The 19,477-nt window shown below is 48.6% G+C and overlaps 1 long non-coding RNA gene across 5 annotated transcripts; it reads left to right on the forward strand.

Annotated features, from left to right (window-relative positions):
• The first annotated feature begins 664 nt into the window (after nucleotides 1–664).
• On the forward strand, nucleotides 665–3,918 carry LOC125551129. 5 transcript variants are annotated; one of them, XR_007302209.1, is made up of 4 exons: nucleotides 665–968; nucleotides 1,056–1,999; nucleotides 2,092–2,329; nucleotides 3,090–3,918. It is a non-coding gene; the product is annotated as an uncharacterized LOC125551129 (long non-coding RNA). The 5 variants fall into 5 exon arrangements; XR_007302210.1 differs by having other exon boundaries at nucleotides 3,400–3,918; XR_007302213.1 differs by having other exon boundaries at nucleotides 3,447–3,918.
• Nucleotides 3,919–19,477: the final 15,559 nt, after the last annotated feature.

The raw sequence follows: 19,477 nt of genomic DNA on the forward strand, positions 1-19,477 counted from the left end.
GGCACATAGTATCAATAGCCTCAGGCCAGAAGTGATGAGGCCTCTTGTATTCATCAAGCATTATGCGAGCCATCTCAACAAGAGTCATGTTCTTGCGCTCCATGACGCCATTCTGTTGAGGAGTGTATGGGGCAGATAACTCATGAGTAATACCAAGTTCATCAAGATAGTCATCAAGACCAGTCTTCTTCAACTCGGTCCCATTGTCACTCCTGATGGGCTTGATCTTCACACCGAAATTTGTCAAGGCCCTTGAGGAAAATTGTTTGAAGACTTCCTGCACTTCAGTTTTGTACATAATGATATGCACCCAGGTGATATTTGCCAAAGACGACAACCATATCAAGATCACAAAGCATTGCGATAGACATGAGGGTGAATCCGAGGGACTCGACAAGCATGACTTTATCCATGTGTCAATGCTTTGAGATTGCAACCCTACCTAGACCCAATATCTTGCTTTTTTTCCTTTGTCAGCGTAGGTAATATGCTTCAGATGTGATGAAGATAGAGAAGAATCCATCAGTAAGTTCTTGTCATCAGTCATGTGATTTGTACATGCACTGTCGAGGACCCACTCAGTAGCTTTGAGAGGGACGTGGTGCTTATGGTCATGAGCACACATGTGCTCGTTATCTGGGCTGCTATTTCGCGTCTCTGGATGCAATGCATTTAATGTATGAGCCACATAGACGAGCGTCCGTAATGAAGCAAATGAAGAAATACGGCTGGGCTGTGGGACTGGATGTAGACAGAGGAGAAGCGGTCTTCTACGGCAAACTAGTCGAGTCGTGGCCCAGGACGTCGGGCCTCTTCCTGATCCGTGGGTCAGGTAATTGCCGTCGTCTTCTTCTACCTCACGTTGTTGCGTTTTTTTAGTAGAGAGAGGGCCGAGCTTTGGGAGAGGCAATTTAACTTAGCGAAGATCTGCCGGTGGAAATGGAGTTTTTGATGCAGGCAATTAAAAGGTAAGCAAACAGTTAATCTCCTATAGCATTTGTGTTCGTTCTAGATTCCATGGCGTGGATCTGAAACTTTGCCCGCTTGCTTCGCAGATTAACGACGTTGGATGAGGTTAACGGTAGTGATGTCCCGATGTACCCCCTCCATTAGATTAGGGCGGGAATGGATCAGAATCAGCCCCCTGCGGAGATTCGATGGGAGGATTCATGTGGCGGTCGACCAAAGGCATCTGAGAAGGGGGGGTCGCCAGAAGCTTTCACATAGTCCATAGGCAAGAAGGATCCTAGAGCTCCAGGATGGACCTGCTGGTATGTTCGGAGAGAAAATAACACATCCATAATTTTGTTCTGAAGTTCTGCAAACACTGATTCCATGGATATGCGAATTCTTGTGATTAGAAGAGTAGATGGCATGTGGGGTATAAGTAGTGTGTGAACACTTTCATTTGTAATGTTCTGGTATTGTATTGTTGGTTCAGTAATTTACATAGTTGCAGGCACTGGAAACCCTGAATGTCATAGGAAATTACCTGCGTGCTAATCAACATTCAGGGTTGATATTCATTTCAAAAAGTGATGAGGCACTGAATTCATTTTGTTGAGTGTGCTGAAGGGCTGCATTCTTCGTCTGGATTAGGGTTAAAAATTTGTGTGGGAGTCATAGGCATGGATGATCTTTTGTATTCATGAAAACATGAAATGTTTGAATAGAAATTAGGAGACAGTCATTGGGTGAAGGGGACAAAGATATATCTTTTTTCTATGTAAATGTGTCATGTTAGTGATATTTAGGAGACAGTAAATGGAGAGGGGAAAGGATATAATTTCCTACTGCATAAATAGACCTCGGGTCATATAATTTTCAGGAATGTGTCATGTTACTAAAGAGCTGTTGTGTACCAACAATGTTGTTAGCACAGTGTCATCTCTAAGGGAGGTAAATTAGCTAGCAGGACCAAAACTCTGCAAGCAAGAAAGATAATGAGGGAAATCAGACTTCTCTGGTGACTAGAACGAGAACGCTGGGTCGGCGAGTGGTAAGCATGAGAGTTTCAAGATATAGAATTGATGTAGTTGTTTGGTAGCTTAATATGAAATGGAAATCTGAAAACCTTGATCTACAATGCAGGTGGAATGCCACAAGCTAAGCCGTGGATCGGAAGATGAAAATCTATTTGGTATGTGGCTCAGGAAATCCGCTTTTCCATCGAATGGCCGCAGGCATGAATTGGATGCAGAGCTCTGGCTCTTCTCCTCCAAAGGCCCCAATGCGGACGACATTTGGAAGTAGAGGAGTGAGAAAGAGGGATAGGAAGCAGAGGTAGCTGACAGCCATGAAGTTCCTAATGCAACTAATCAATTAGGAGGTATGTCGATCATAAGTATATCATGATCTTTTTCCTTTTTGCACGCACAAAAGGGGCAACTCGCTGCAGGAAACTACTTATTGTCAATTATGTTGTAAATTTTGATTAGCAGCTTAATAGGGCAGTGGGTAGGAACTTTGCATTTAAGAAATGATCACTAGTAGTGATCTAAAAAGATCTATTAGTAGTGATCTAAAAAGATCTTATAGATCACTACTAGTGATCTATAAGATCTTATATTTATAGAGGGAGTACTGATGTACCACAAATGTGGGTCTGGAGATTTGCCAGATGTTTTAAGTTTAACAGAACATAACGAGGTACTAGTCAATACATTTTTTTCTGGTTTAGCAGCTAAATAGGCTGGTGAGTAGATGTGTGGGCTCACAAGGTACTGGTTCCTTGAGAGAATATTTGCAGAGGCATTTTAAAAAATTGGATTCTTAGGAGTACATTGTTTGTAAACATGATTTGCAGAACCTGCAGTTTTTTCTGTCTGTTTGAAATGAACTCGTCATTCAGTCTGTCTTAGCCATCTCCATCACCTTATCATTTTTGTTATGAAATGAATCATAAGTAGCATGCCTTTTCTCTTCTTCCCATATTGTTTTCTGTCACATTAAGCATGAAATTTTATGTTTATTTGAAGCAGAGGGCCTGATGCAAAACTGCATCATATTTTTATAGATTTTGGCTGCGACGAGCCCCTTTATCTGCTTTGCTTACAAAGTTAATATTTAAATCTTTTGATTTTTAGCAGATGTTTTGGTTGAATCGAACGGCCCATAGGTCACATCGTCACATATTGTTCTAGCTTATTTGAAGCTTTAGATTTTTTTTCATATATGGATCTTGGACTTCAAACCGAATCTGGATTTGGTGACTTTATAACCATTGCAACCCTATTTCTGGTTTATCCCTTTTAAGCTGGGTATGGATGTGTTCATGGCTTCATGCGTTTGTGGATGAAGCGAAACTTTTGTAGGCGATGGTATTTATAGGCCCACCCATTGTTTTTCTGCAATTTGTTGTATTCTTGCTCTTCCACCTATTTACTAATTTGTTTACAGATGTTTCAGAAATCTAAACCTGAAATTATATTCATTAATTCATGGAGTCAGGAAACAAGAACTGGATCCATGTGTGAGATGACACATTCAATAAACCTTCGGAGCTTGGCACTAGTATGTTTGGCAGCCGCCATCAAACTCTTTTGCAATCTCAGAGCCCGCCTCTAACAGCTGCCATCAGCGTAATTTGTGTGAGCGACGACGCACTTATATATGTGCATCATAAGAAATTTGATGAACTTGAATATGCTAGGCACTACTAGAAGTTTGGAAACCCTAAACTCAAATTCTAGAATTCTTGTACCTTTCCTGTGGTCCAGCCAAAGGTTGTTTGTCTCAATTCCTTAGATTTTGTTTTCCAATACGATTGGAGATGTCTTGACATCACAATCATGTGTTTTTACTTATTTTCATGTGTTTCAAAACAATGTGATCCTAAGTGACCTATGTAACGTCTGCATATACCCACTTTGAAAAGAAAAAAAATGCATGAAAAGCAAATAACCTTTGGTCAATGAATATTGCTCGTATATTTCAATTGTCACCCATGTATTGCATGTGTGCATGCTCGTGCAATCAATGTCACTTATCGCCTTAAAACTGAGAAACGTTACTTTCTCAAAACTAAAATATGTTGGGTGGTTTTCTAAGGTTACATTTTCATATTTAACATGGCTTCCTTTCCCCTTTTTTTAGAATATGGGTTTGTGTGGTTTGATGTTTGTTTGATATACTTTCAGAGATACTTTCATATTTAGACTTTGGTGCCACAATGCTGGAAGCAGCCTATAATTAGCTTTGGAAGGGGGTGCAGAGGATCAGCTGATATTATGTGAAGATTGATTTAGCTGGTAGGGGAGGACATGAGGCATGCAAGGGAAGAATGTGTCGGCATCCTTGGAACGGGGGTACCCAGACTTGCCTGCCTACGGCTCGCGGCATGGCTCCACCAGCGGCCTGGTACGGCCCATCATCTGCAGCAACAACTCGAGACCCTCATGAGGCGGATGCTGCCAAGGCCTCCCTGGGGGCAGCCTCACTAGGCCGGCTCCCGAGGAGTGGATATATCTATGCAAGGAGCACCTCGCGAGGTTCACGTGATGCGAGCCATGATGACCAAGGCCAGGCGGGCGCCAGCGGGCACAGTGTACCAGTTTCCTCTTTGGTGCTAAAGAGGCAGGCACAGGCGAGGAGTCCCGAGGCATCAAGCAAAGGTTTCCTTATCTGTGCAATGAGACCAAGGCCAGCAGGACGGCATGACGGAGGTCACCGCAGAGCCCACAACAGCGTCACCACCAGAGCCTTTAGCAGGCGAAGACCACCTTTTGTCAGGATAGCTTGTATTAGTTGTCCCCCTTCAAACTTGGCTGTTGTTGGATCCTTCCTGCCTAACATTTGGGAAGAGGAGCAGGGCCTCTATAAATAGGGCTAGCCACCACTATAGCAAGGAATGGATCATTCAAACCTTCCTCACACACCAGCTCATCGAGCTCAAGAACACCTCTCCTCAGGAGGCAGTTCATCCATTGTACTAGTTCATGCCTAGCCCTCGAGGAAATCCACCACCACCACACTTGAGTAGGGTATTACACCACAACGGTGGCCCGAACCAGTATAAACTTCTCTGTTCCGTGTTCCTTGGGTTCGTCGAGCTAGGCAGTGGGATCGTCGAGCGAGAGAACTAGAGAGGAGGAATACTTCATGTGCACCCCAGTGTTCGAACCTCAAGGGTTCGCCGGAACCCATGACCCGACATTTGGCGCGCCAGGTAGGGGCTGAGCCGAAGCTTTCCTCTGACAGTCCACGCTCCACCGCTCTACCGATTTCATGGTTGATGCTCATCGAGCCCCCGCCGAGTGTCGAGCCGCTCTCAATGCTCGCATCGCTCAAACGGCGCCAGTCGGCGGGCCTCCCCATCGCTCTCCATCGCCCGCTGCCAACGCCGCCACCGGCCCGGTGGTGAACGAGCGGCAGGCTCCGTCACTACACCCCTCTGTGCGGCGGGACAGACGCACCGCAACCCCGTCGCTGACTCCGGCCGGCTCGTCGTCCCACGCTCGTTGGGGGGCCACTGACGCGCAGGCTGCACTGCTCATGGCGCGCGAGCTCCTGCGCTACCGCTCCATCGACGACCTCTACGACGAATGGCTGGACCACATCGCCGAGCTCGTCAGCGCCGCTGGGGGCTCTCCCGCCGCATCCCTCTCGCTGCCTCGCCCACCTCCTGCTTCGGGCGACGTGGCCCATGGAGCGCCTCCGTCACATCCGCATCAAGACGCCTCCCTCGCACCAAGACGCGCGTCGCCTGCGCATGAAGAAGGAAGCTGCCAAGAAGTCCCTCGGCCGCAACAAGATAATGCCCCTGCGCTCCCAGCACCACCGTGTCAAGACCGTGCACTGCCCGCGGTGGCGGCCGCGGATACCAAGACCAGGCTCCGCCCCCGTGACGGGCTCCAGTGACTATAGCAGGCTGCCGCGCATTCACTCCTGAGCTGCGTAGCATCGTCTGTCCTGGCAAGTTCAAGCCAGACCTGCCTCCGTGCTACGACGGCACCCCGACACTGCCGAGTTCTTGCAGCTCTACGAGCTAAGCATCAAGGCGGCCAACGGCGACGAAAAGGTCATGGCGAACTGGTTTCCCATGGCCCTCAAGGATGGTGCGCGCTCGTGGCTCCTAAACCTGCCTGCGGGATCGATCTCCTCGTGGGGCAAGATGCGCGAGCGCTTCGTTGCCAACTTCCAGGGCACTCGCGACCGCGCCCCGACCGCGGGTGACCTACGGTGCATTAAGCAGCAGCCAGGGGAAACCTTGCAGAAATATATCCAGCACTTCAACAGCGTTCACCTCAAGATCCCCAAGGTGACGGATGAGGCCATCATCTCCGCGTTCTCCGATGGCGTCCGCAATGTCAAGATGAAGGAGGAGCTCGCCATCCACGAAGGCCTATGCACGGCTCTGGAGATGTTCAACATGGCAACCAAGTGTGCAAGAGCTGAGGAGGGGTGTCTCTCCCTCCTCGAACTCCATGCTAGCGACCCATAAGACAAGAAGGCCAAGGCCAAGGATGTGAAGCATAAGGGAGCGGCCGTGCTTACGGCCGAGCCAGAGATGAAGCGCGGTCGCGACCACCCGGAGTCTTCGAAGGGCAGCCATCCGTTATGCGCCTTCCAAAACATGCACAACCACAACACCAATGACTGTCAAGATCTCAGGGCCATCCACGATGGGCGTTTCAGTCGACGCCCCGAGCGCAACGACCGAGGCTACGACCGAGGAGGAGGACGAAGCAGAGAACGCTAGGATGACCGAGGCCCTTGCCAGGAGTGGCACGGCCATCCTCGTGAGGACCGCTGGCTGGACCAGCCTCGCGAGGACGCCTGGAAGGACCAGCCTCGTGAGGACTGACCTCAGGGAAAGGCTGGCCTCCCTCCGCTACCGTCACCACCAAGGAGGAATGACGACCATCGTCAAGATGAGGGGGCTGGGGGCTTCCAAGAGCCGTGCGCCATCGCCTGCATCTTGGGTGGTGCCCAGGCCCCAGCCTCCCAACGCATCTTCAAACAGTTTGCCCGTGAGGTGAACGCGGCTCTCCCCAGGCTCGAGGTCACGTGCCCGCTCACGTGGTACAAGTGTGCCATTACCTTCAGCTCATTAGACCAGCTCAAGTGCGTAGCAACTGTCGACGCCCTTCCGATGCTTTGTTGACCCATCATCAGCAACGTCCAAGTCACCAAGACCCTCACCGACGATGGTGTAGGGCTCAACGACATGTCCGTCGAGACATTCGACCACCTCCAAATGCCATATGATCAGTTGCAGCCTACCAAGCCCTTCTCAGGAGTGACCGATGGCTCTACCACCCCGATAGGGCAGGTCCGCCTCCCTGTCACCTTCGGCACCCGCGACAACTACCGCACCAAGCTTATCGACTTCGACATTGCCACCGCCTACCGTACAACGCCATCCTTGGATACCCAGCCTTGGCCAAGTTTATGGCAGTAACCCACCACGGCTACAACATCGTCAAGATGCCAGGGAGCGGCGGCTTCATCTCGGTCGCTTGCGAGGAGAAGGACGCGGTGTGCTCCCTTGAGCGTGCTTACCAGGCTATGGCAGCCGAAGACCCAGACAATGAAGGCGATGTATATCCCCCAAAGGCCATTCCCAAGAAGAAGAAGTTGCTGCTCCACCAAGGACCTCAGGAGAGTGGCGTCTCCAGCGGCACCACGTCAGGACCTGCACCCGCAGATGGGGCCCCTCCCTCCCTAGCATAGGAAGGCGCGCCCGACGCCCTCCTTAGGCTGGGCTCGGGGGCTCTCTTTTGGAGGGCCTCAGACCTAGCTAGTGTCACGAGGGAGGCGCTCGGGCACCATGTGAAGGCGTGCTTTGCCGCACACTTCCCACCAAAGGGCACAAGGCATGGAATTCCTAGTGCTCGGGAGTTCATCACCAAGGTGACCGAGGAGCTTCAAGAGGCAAGAGCCATGCGCGGTTACCGCCGCCCACCGCCTGGCACAGCTCCGCATCCTGGCGAGGGTGACGAGCTGCGCGTCTGCGTCGACATTCTAGGGCTCAATAGGGCCGCATCTCAGGGGTGCTTCTGGCCATCAAGCGTTGGTCAGTGCGAGGGTCCCCCTCACAGCTACGTTCGCATGCCTTTTGGCCTGCCAAACGTGGTTGTCACCTTCCAGCGCCACTTGTGGAGCATTCTAGCGGCTCAGGAGGCCAGGCATCACGATGCCCTGGCAGAGGCGGCGACCATTCTTCAGGAGCCACTTGGCCCCCCTAGGCCTCCTGAGGCGCAGGGCCCTGGCGGCTCGTGAGGAGTAGCCTCTTCAGCACACATCTTCAGCTACTCCAACACCTCGTCAGCAACGGTGCCAGGTGACCTTTCTGGTTTATTTCAGTTGGGGGCGCCCCTCGGGCTTCATCATCCCCAGGTCACACGGGCCTGTCCCTGCGATGCGTATCATTTCGCATCTTTAGCTTACTCAGTTGGGGGCGCCCCTCGGGCTGCATCATCCCCAGGCCACTTGAGTCTATCCCGGTGGCATGTATCATTCTTGCATCTATCTAAACTAGCTTGCCTCCTCGCATGAACTGCTTTATAATCATTACTTACCTGGTGCTTTCTCATCGCGGCCTCCCACGTTGCTGATCGGTCACTTGCTCACCCTGCAACGGGAGTCTCACATACTGGCACGTTGCTTGTGCTCGGGTCCGTCCCTGCAACGCTGATAAACCTGTGCGATCGAGCTCTGGCTCGCGGCCCGCTCCGCGCACGTCACCTTACCAGATCCATGGTGACTTCATCTTCTCACGGAAAGAGCAATGGCAGGGTGGCAAGCGTGGCTATGGGCTACTCTCTCCTTGCACTAACCCGCAGGAATCTCCGGAGCCTAGCTACACGTGGCCCCGCCAGCTACTCCCTTTCATGCTTTTCACTTGGGCGTTAAAGCGAGGGTTCCTAAGCATCGCGCCTCAGGAGCTCTTACTGACTCTCTAGCCCTCACACCATGGCCTTGACCACGGCATCGCGACTTGGCATACTAGCGACGGCTGAGCTCGCTCGAGGGTCTGGACCCGAGGATGCAGAGCACATAGGAGAGTGTGAAGGGGGGAGCTGGCATGGACATAACCTAGTGGTATCGCCATCAGCAGCGCGTAAATCGGGAGCCACGTAAGGAATCGACCCAGGATCGCTAAGATAAGTCACGTATTCAAGGCAGCCCAACTCGTGACTTTGGATTTTCGGCTCCTACGGCCTTGCTCTAGCAATGTCGCCATCCTTTTCTACCCTTAGGAAGCTACTTGCATGCCAAGGGGGACCTCTTGAGCATCGTGCCTCAGGAGCTCTTATCGGACCTCGGGCCGCTCACCTCCTGGCCTTGACCATGACATCGCGACCTAGCATACCAGCGGCGGATGATGCCTGCCTGGGGACTGGGACCTGTCGGCGTAGGGCGCTAAGCGACCGGGAGGGCGAAAAGGGGGGACAATGCCAAAGCAAGACGTGCAACCATGAATTTCGTAATGGAATAATATTGACGCCGAAACACTATAGATCCTTTACACACACCCATGGGGTTCATCTCAATTCCTCATAGGGAACAAAAGAAGGAGGTTTCTAGGAATCATATCTACAGGTACCCAGCCGACGCCATCATCAACAATGGGCCACGAGGGGTCAGCGCCAACCCCATCCATATCAGTGGCGATGACGAGCGGACGCTGCTGCTGCGCTCCGGGCACGGCAAGAGCTCGGTGGCACGTAGCTGTCGTCGCTCGTCTCTGGAGTCTCGTCAGGCTCGGGAGAGTCATTGGACTCCCAGGAGCCGTCGCTGGTGCTGGAGGAGCTGTTAGCGGGGCCAAGGGCGGGCCCGATGCCAGCTGTTGCGTCGTCCAGGCGACCCCCTCCAGGACAACACTTCAGGCGGTGGCCTTCCTTGTCGAAGACCTTGAAGAACAGCATGGAGGCGCCATCAAACTCGAAATGGATGGCGAGGGCCCCCTCTGGGCGATAGATGCGGGCAACCTCGGCCCATCCACGGGTCATAAAGATCTTGCCCGGGGAGACGACCTCGACCTCTGCTCCCATTGCCGGGGTGCTGCACCCGGTGTGTTGCAGCAACAGCTCGAGCGGCCCCCTCGGTGGCATCTCTCCGGCAAAGAACTACGGGAACTTGATCCAGGTGTGCGGCGGCATTGCCGCCCACACCACGAGCTCGCGCGAGGAGCCCTCGGCGTGAGTTCCCGGGCCAGCGGCGTGAGCCACCACGGCCTGGCTACCGCCACCGTGGAGCGAGCAGCGCGAGGGGCTACCTCCTCCTCCATAGCCTTGCACTTGGGCGTACAAGGGCAGCGGGTAGCCGGGGGGAGGCCCCTCGTACCGTGGCCTCATCACCTCCTGCCTCGTGACAACGTCGCGGGAGCGGGCCAACCTTTTCTTCGGCGGAAGAGGCCCCTGCTCCTCACAGGGGGCCTTCCCTTTCTTGATTGCGGAGAATCTCCTTATCGAAACCATGGGTGTCGCGGCTAGATGACGAAGTGAGGAGGAAGAAGGAGAAGCAGGTAGAATGGAGGAAGAGATGAGCAACGGGGATCTGCACCCCTCCTCATTTATACCTAGAAGGAGGTCAACCGCCAGCCTCAATGATCACAGGTAATGATGGTTCTCTTCTGCATGCAGCAGAGACTCGTCAAGTCGAACGGATATCAAGGCAGCATGGGGAAGCAGAGGCGCCCATGGCCCATCAATCACCACACGACGACCAAGGCCGCAGGCGGTTGAGGCCCGTGGCGCTCCGCACTTGCCCTTTGGCTTCGCCTCGAAGCCAAGTTCGAGCGCGCCTTAGGCCAGGGGGCTACTGTCGGCGTCTTAGGAACGGGGGTACCCAGACATGCCTGCCTACGATCCACGGCGTGGCTCCACCAGCGGCCTGGTACGGCCCATCATCTGCAGCAACACCTCGAGACCCTCACGAGGCAGACGACGCCAAGACCTCCCTGGGGGCAGCCTCACTAGGATGGCTCCCGAGGAGCGGAGATATCTATGCAAGGGGCACCTCGCGAGGTTCACGTGACGTGAGCCATGACGACCAAGGCCAGGCGGGCGCTAGCGGGTGCAGTGTACCAGTTTCCTCTTTGGTGCTAAAGAGGCAGGTGCAGCCGAGGAGTCCCGAGGCATCAGGCAAAGGTTTCCTTATCGGTGCAACGAGACCAAGGCCAGTAGGACGGCAGGAAGGAGGTCATCGCGGAGCCCATAGCAGCGTCACCACCAAAGCCTTTGGCAGGCGAAGACCATCTTTTGTCAAGATAGATTGTACTAGTTATCCCCCTTCAAACCTGGCCGTTGTTGGATTCCTTCCCGCCTAACATTTGGGAAGAGGACTAGGGCCTCTATAAATAGGGCTAGCCACCACCGTAGCAAGGAACGGATCATTTAGACCTTCCTCACACACACCAGCTCATCAAACTCAAGAATACCTCTCCTCAAGAGGCAGTTCATCCATTGTACTAGTTCATCCCTAGCCCTTGAGGCAATCCACCACCACCACACTGGAGTAGGGTATTACACCATAACGGTGGCCCAAACCAGTATAAACCTCTGTGTCCCGTGTTCCTTGGGTTCGTTGAGCTAGGCCATGGGATTGTCGAGCGAGCGAACTAGGGAGGAGGAATACTTCGTGTGCACCCCAGTATTCGAACCTCAAGGGTTTGCCGGAACCCACAACCCGACAGATTGTTACTTTTTTAGACTAAGTCATGCAGCGGTGGGAGGCAATAAATTCTTCATCATGTTAGTCCAGAATCTGTCTTTCACGGCCCATATCATTGAGCCACATCCGAGCCGCTGGTAACGTGGCTAATGGCGGCATGCTACCTGCTGGTCATATGTGGGCCATGGGCCCTGTTGGAAAACATAAATTCGTGGTCAATACCTGGGTCTATACGCTTGGGATTGGCGATCTCGGGGAGGAACGACAGGAAAGATATCGAGAGTGCATGTGCTCGGGCATAGAATAGCACTTTCGCTTTGAGATATTCATTCTGCAGATGAATTAGTGCATCTTACGAACTCATATAATTCATAGTGAAAAATATGACATCAAATTCATCAGATAGAATTTCATCAAGTAGTGCAATAGATACAGTAATATAAGGATGTGAGAAATGAGTAATTCATTTCTTTATGATTAGCTTGCGTACTTTCAAGCGCCCCCAGGTCTCCAGCAAATTCTTTAGATGTTCAAGTTCGTCTAGAGACCTAACCCTGCATAAGAGATTAGTTCCTTTTCTTCACCATCCACATCTGGAGGGGTGGAAAAGAGTTCATCATTCTGCAAGATCCATACGAGAAAGGTGGCATTGAAGCCAGTGCACCTCGTTTCATAGAAGAGGGGTTAGAGTATGCATATGAATAAGAAGATAAATTCTTTGAGGACATATGAACATATTGATTTGAAGAATAATGCACATATTCATGACTCTTAGATTTTCCCTGCGAAACAGATGCATTAGCACGATCATGATTGTATGAGGAATGTGATCCATATGAGGACTTGGATCCATATGAAGAATTTGATCTGGGGTTCCTATTCTTCACAGGTGGTGTCATGAGGACATTCACCTGAAGACTTTCAAGGCACCTTTTAGGAACCTAGATTTTCTTCATAGGGGGACCGTTCCTGTAGTTAGTTCCAACATATCTGGCAAATACTTCACCATTCTGATTTTTCTACAGTTTATAGTTGGAGTCAAATGACTCGTCAGATGAATATGAAGATTCACATGTAAAGCCAGATAAAGTGGATGGATCTACGAGAGGTCCTTTTGCAGCAACCCATGTGGTTTTGGGATACTACTTAGGTTTCCAGTAGGACCCATCAGCATTGAGTTTCCTCTCAAAGGCAACACTCTCTTCCCTAGGGTTTCTGTTCAAGATATGCTTTTTGAGCACACCACAAAGCACCGGATGCCCTTTGAGGCTTTTGTGCATGTAACATCCCAAATTTTCAATTTGGAATGTTATACATTAGATCATCATGCATATCATATTTTATTTTGCTTTTGGTTTTGATCCTAGAAAATCCTAAGCAACTCAAGGACCCACGGAGAGAGTTGGGGATTTCGTTATTTACATATTTGAGTTTTCTCAAATTTTGTAAACAGGATCATTTGATTTTATTTATTTTATCATCAATTATTTCTATTACAAAAATATGAGAGAGGGAATAAAATGACTTTCCCAAAATATAGAAATATTGAGGATTTAATAAAAAATCAAATAAGATTTATTTCGGAGTTTTTTAGTATTTTTAATTGAATTTAGGAAAAATACGCGTTTTTCAAAGTTGTATTTTGGGCCCAAATAAATGTTCACTTTATCGGGCTTGATTTTAGAAACCCGTGAAAATTTATTTCATGATTTTTGGAGTCCGTTTAGTATTTATTTTTATTTTTCGTCCGAGCGTAATTATTTAAAAAAAAACGAAACCGACAATGGGCCGTACCCGAGCGGGACTCCGCCCGGGGGCGCCTTTAAATAGCGAGGCACCCGGCGCCCGAGCCCATAACCGCGCCCGCGCCTGAAACCCTAGCCCGCCGCCGCCGCCGCCGACTCGCCGGAGTTGCACGCCGCCCGAGGTTCGCCGCCGCCTCGACTTCTGTGCCGATTTTTAAAATAATAATAATAATAATAATTTATTTTCTTTTCATCGGTTTTATTTTTGAATTGTTTTTTATTATTTTAATATTATTTTATTTATTTTAATTATTTTCGGATTAGGTTAATTACCGATTAATCTGTTCGTCGTTTTTTTTTCGTCGGATTTTCCGCGGTTATTTTCTGATCGCGATTTCTGATCCGATTTTTGTTTTAGTATAACTTTTCGCTCGTTTATCGGAATCAGGCGATTCAAGCGCCTGGAGTTTCGCCTCGAAACCCTCTTTCCTAATAATCAACTTAAACAAGTTTTTGCTACTGTAAAATTTGACTTAGATCCAGATTACTAGAACGAAGTTGTTTTCTTTCGCCGTTTGATTTCTTTTGCTGCGCTCGATTTGATTCTTTTTGCAAACCAGGGTTCTTAAGTTGAACTTTCTGGTTAGATCTTATATTTGAGTTTTACCTGTGCATTATATGAGTACTTATTGTATGTTTGTTTGTTTGTCTGCGATAGAATACCCGGAGTGCGCCGCCTGTTACTTTGAATCTCTAGGTTTCGCGGATCATCAGCAAGGCAAGTAACACTTTGATCATACCTTTTTCTACAACCCAGTTTTATTGCATTAGATCAATCCTCACACATTGCATGATTAGGATCTAATTAAATTATGGGATGGGAAGTAGATGAGGTAGTACCTATTACCTGTTTATTATCAAACCTTTGGGAGTTATTTCTACGTTTGCTTATTATGCCATGCTATGCTAGTAGACGTGGATTGGGTGAATGATATCCATGATAGATGTGAGATTGTTAATTAATGGTTTATCTAAGGTGGCAACCTAAACACAAATCTGGGTGGATTGAGGCACCTGGGTATTCCAGGACTTGCCTGTTTTTCTTTTGGACCGCCACCCAGGCTCAAAGGGATCATGAGATTATTCATACTAGAAACTTCCGTGTGCAGCCACAAGACATTATGGGCTCTGGCATAGTTGATTAAGTCATGCGAACTCTTACAGGGTAGACTAGCAGATGTAGGGGAAAGTAGGTGTACCGGTCTATCCATCGTAAGGTGCTAGCATTTCTGAAAGACTGTGTCTCGGTCATCCGTTTCTCAAACACCATGTAGTGCGAGAAATCCAACGGAGGCGATCGAGTCTTGTGGGGAAAAGTGCGCAAACCTCTGCAGAGTGTAATAAACTAATCATGGTTAGCCGTGTCCCCGGTTATGGACATCTTGAGTATCTAGTACCTGGATTATCATGTGAATCTCAACATGTTACTCTAAAGTTAATTTTGTTGGGTTTGTTAAATGATGATGCTTAATTGGGATTGAGAATGCTGTCAACCATTCTCAATGTTTAACAACCACCATGATAGTAATTAAATTTATTCCTTTGAAGTAGGGAAAAATTGGCTTTACGCAAAAACTGTAACCATAGAGCTTTCCACCAGCCAAATATGCATGTAGTATAGCTGTTTCATTCCATTACTCTCTATGTGTTACCTTGCCAGCATATTCCATGTGCTGACCCGTTCTCGGGCTGCAACGTTAATATTGCAGACTTTTCAGACGACGAATAAGGAGTTTTTAGGTCGTGGTTCTATACTCAGTGATGCCGTTGGAGTTGATGGACTCACTTATCTTCCAAGCCTTCCGCTGTTATCGTTATTAGATGGCCTTAAGCCATATTTATGGTAATAAGTTCTCTTTTGAGACACTCGATGTAATAAGTGTGTGATTGCTACTCTGCTATAAATCCTTCGAGTACTGTGTGGTGTCAGCATTACTGATCCAGGGATGACACCAGAGCACAGAGATCATACTGTTTGAGGTCTGGTCGCTACAGAGATGGTATCAGAGCACACGCTGACTGTAGGGCACGACCACTAAGCTAAGAGACCTAGATCACTACCCACTCTCTTCTCTTCTGACTTCTCATCTTTTCTACTCTTTAGGATGGCGGATGCAAGGAACAAGTTCACCCAACCAGAGGATGAAGATACACCCTTTGGACGCCACTTGAAGGAAGTCACTAGATACCTGAACATAGGAGTACCAAGCTTCACGGGAACCTACAACGCCACTTTACCTGAAGAAGAGCGCTGGATGATTCAAGTTCAAGTTCCAGGAAGGACGTTCATGCCAGTCACTGAGCCCATAGAGTTTTCTTTTGATGCACCAACTTGGAGTCTAGGAAAGATGGCAGCTCACATCGCCATGGGACGCATTGGAGAAGTCTACCGCAAGGATCTCAAGGATACTATCTACCAGATTTGTGGGCGCCGAGATGAACACTGGGAGATGATCAGCACCAGGAAAGATAGATCAATTGCAGCTTTTATTCAGGAGTTAAATCAGCACATTCGACGACAGGAGAATCAGATGTGCGCCGACATGATAGATCTGAAGAAGGCTAAGAAGACTAGAATCAAGGAACTGGAGGAAGAACTCAAGGCTACACGCGAAGATTATGAAGAAGAAATTGAAGTATTGGTGGAGAAGAATGACGATCTGATCAAGAAGATTGGAATATTTATGGGAGGCCCGACACCAGTAGATGAAGACGAAGAACCCAAGGAGATTAGCCCGGAAGACTACATCATCATCGATGGCACCAACTCGGAAGCAGATAGTAGCGATGATGACTATGTTGATGAAGCAGGAGCAGATATCATGGAGTCTACAACCGTAGAATATTTCTAGTAGACCACCTCATCAGTAGTAGTAGTCCACCATGTAAATATAGTAGTCCGAGCACTTTGCGATAGTTAGATCGATTGTATGCCTTTGTTTGTTTGAATGAAGTGAATTGTTTGCTTTTGCCTCATGTGCATATGGGTAGTGTTTTCTCTTTAGACCCCTCTATTCTTATATCTCATCTTTTCTAAACCCTCAGATGCCTCCGAGACGTGACCCCGGATTTGCCTTTCCGCCGGAGCTCACCCAGTTGATCCAGCAGCAGAACACCTTGATGCAGTTGCTAGTTCAGAATCAGAATCAGGGGAACAACAACAACAACCCACCACCACCACCACCACCTGTTGATCACTTAGCCCGTTTTCTTAGGCTGAATCCGCCGGTGTTTTCCAGTAGCACCGAGCCGATAGTAGCAGATGATTGGCTCCGCAAGACAGCTAGGGAGTTGACCACAGCAGGATGCACAGATGCGGAGAAGGTTAAGTTTGCCGCACATCAGTTAGAAGGACCCGCAGCATCCTAGTGGGAGAATTTCACAGCCACCTTCCCAGTCGACACTGTCACATGGGACCAGTTTCAACAAGCTTTTTCGTACTGCCCATGTTTCAGTAGGAGCAATGGCCATGAAGAAGCGTGAGTTTCGTAACTTGCGCCAAGGAGGACGGACAATTGGCCAGTATGTGGAGGAGTTTAGTAAGCTAGCACGTTATGCCCCTGATGACGTTGCTACGGATGCAGCTAAGCAGGAGAAATTCCTGGAAGGACTGAATGATGAGTTGAGTATGCAGTTGATGGTAGCCACCTTCAACAACTACCAGGAGTTGGTAGACCGTGCTCTTATGATTGAAGGGAAGCAGCAGCAAATTGAGAACCGCAAGAGGAAGTATGGACAAGGAAAGTATAATTCAGGAGCTCAGCAGAAGCCACATTTTACCCCTAGACCGGGAGGACATTTTCAGCATACCCATGGAGTAGGTAGCTCGCACAATCACAATGGCACCAAGAATGGTAATGGGAATGGAGGAAGCAATGGCCAGAACCACAGCACCCCATCAACCCCAGCCAAGAGTGATCCGAGTCAAGTCACCTGTTTCAAGTGTTCCAAGACCGGACATTATGCCAATGAATGTCTTGAAGGCCAAAACGGCAATGGAAGATCTAGAAAGAAGCCGAACCCTTTCAACAGGGGACAGGTGAACCACGTTAATGTGGAGGAGGTTGAAGCTCAGCCCGATGCAGTAATAGGTAAGTTTTTGGTTAAGTCATTTACTGCACTCGTTCTTTTTGATACTGGTGCATCGCATTCATACATATCAAGGGGATATGTGGAAAAGTATAGCCTTCCCACTAGGGTTCTTAAAACACCTATGCTAGTAAGCTCGCCAGGAGCAGAGTACATGGCCGGACAAGGATGTTTTCAAGTACCATTAAGTATAGGAAGGCATGTTTTCCCAACGGATTTAATTATTCTGGAATCCCAAGGTTTGGATGTAATTCTCGGTATGGATTGGCTGTCGATGTATGGAGGAAACATCGATTGCGCCAGTAAGACAATTTTGCTCACAACGCCAGAAGGAAGAAGGATCAAGTATGTATACCGACATGCGCCCAACAGGACACAAGTAAATTCCTTATTAGGAGTTGTGCAGGAGGAAGTACCAGTGGTAAAGGATTTTTCCTGATGTATTTCCCGAAGAGTTGCCAGGCATGCCACCGGGTAGATACATTGAGTTTTTGATTGAGCTTTTGCCAGGCACTGGGCCAATATCGAAGCGACCATACAGGATGCCCGCAAATGATTTGGTGGAAATTAAGAAGCAGATTAAGGAGTTACTGGATAAAGGTTACATTCGCCCAAGTTCTTCGCCTTGGGGATCACCAGTACTTCTAGTGGAGAAGAAGGATGGATCGTTAAGAATGGTTGTTGATTATCGAGGATTGAACGAAGTAACAATCAAAAACAAGTACCCGCTACCAATGATCAATGATCTGTTTGATCGATTGCAAGGGGCTAAAGTGTTTTCCAAGATCGATTTGCGATCAGGGTACCATCAGTTGAAGATTCGAGAGCAGGACATACCTAAGACAGCATTCAGCACAAGATATGGACTGTATGAGTATACCGTTATGTCATTCGGACTGACTAACGCACCTGCCTATTTTATGAACATGATGAACAAAGTGTTCATGGAGTTTTTGGATAAGTTCGTCATGGTTTTCATCGATGATATTCTGGTATTCTCAAAGAATGAAGAGGAGCATAAAGAACATTTGCGATTGGTACTTGAGAAGCTCAGAGAACATCAGTTATATGCCAAGTTCAGCAAATGTGAGTTTTGGTTGAAGGAAGTTGGATTCCTCGGACATGTTATATCCGGAGAAGGAATAGCAGTTGACCCCACCAAGGTTATCACTGTGACCAATTGGGAAGCACCAACAACAGTTGGAGAGATCCGGAGTTTTCTGGGACTCGCAGGATACTACCGGAGATTTATTGAGAACTTCTCAAAGATTGCGAAGCCTATGACGGAGTTGCTGAAGAAGGATACTAAGTTCAAATGGACTGAGGAGTGTGAGGCAAGTTTTCAGGAATTGAAGAACCGTTTGGTTACCTCACCAGTGTTGATTTTTCCAGATCAAACCAAGGATTATGAGGTGTATTGCGACGCTTCACGTCGAGGAATTGGAGCAGTGCTTATGCAGGAGGGAAGAGTTGTTTCGTATGCTTCACGACAACTGAAGCCTCACGAATTGAATTATGCCACGCATGATTTGGAGTTAGCAGCTGTACTGCATGCATTGAAGACATGGAGACATTTCCTCATCGGAAATCATTGTGAGGTGTACACGGATCATAAGAGTTTGAAGTACATTTTCACACAGAAGGAGTTGAACCTCAGACAAAGGAGATGGTTGGAGCTCATCAAGGATTATGATATGAGATTGCATTATCATCCCTGGAAGGCTAATGTAGTAGCTGATGCATTAAGCCGCAAGAGCCATGTCAGTACGTTAATGACGGGAGAAATACCCAAGGAATTAGCAGAAAATATTCGTGAACTATGTTTGGAAATAGTTCCGAGAGGCTATGTAGCAACGTTGGAAATTCAGTCAACTTTGATGGACAGAATCAGGGAAGCTCAGAAGACTGACAAGGAGATTTCTTCCATAAAGGAGAAAATGAAAGAAGGAAAAGCTAAAGGATTT

Source organism: Triticum urartu, chromosome 1, assembly GCF_003073215.2.
Source record: "Triticum urartu cultivar G1812 chromosome 1, Tu2.1, whole genome shotgun sequence".
Taxonomy (NCBI): Eukaryota; Viridiplantae; Streptophyta; class Magnoliopsida; order Poales; family Poaceae; genus Triticum; species Triticum urartu.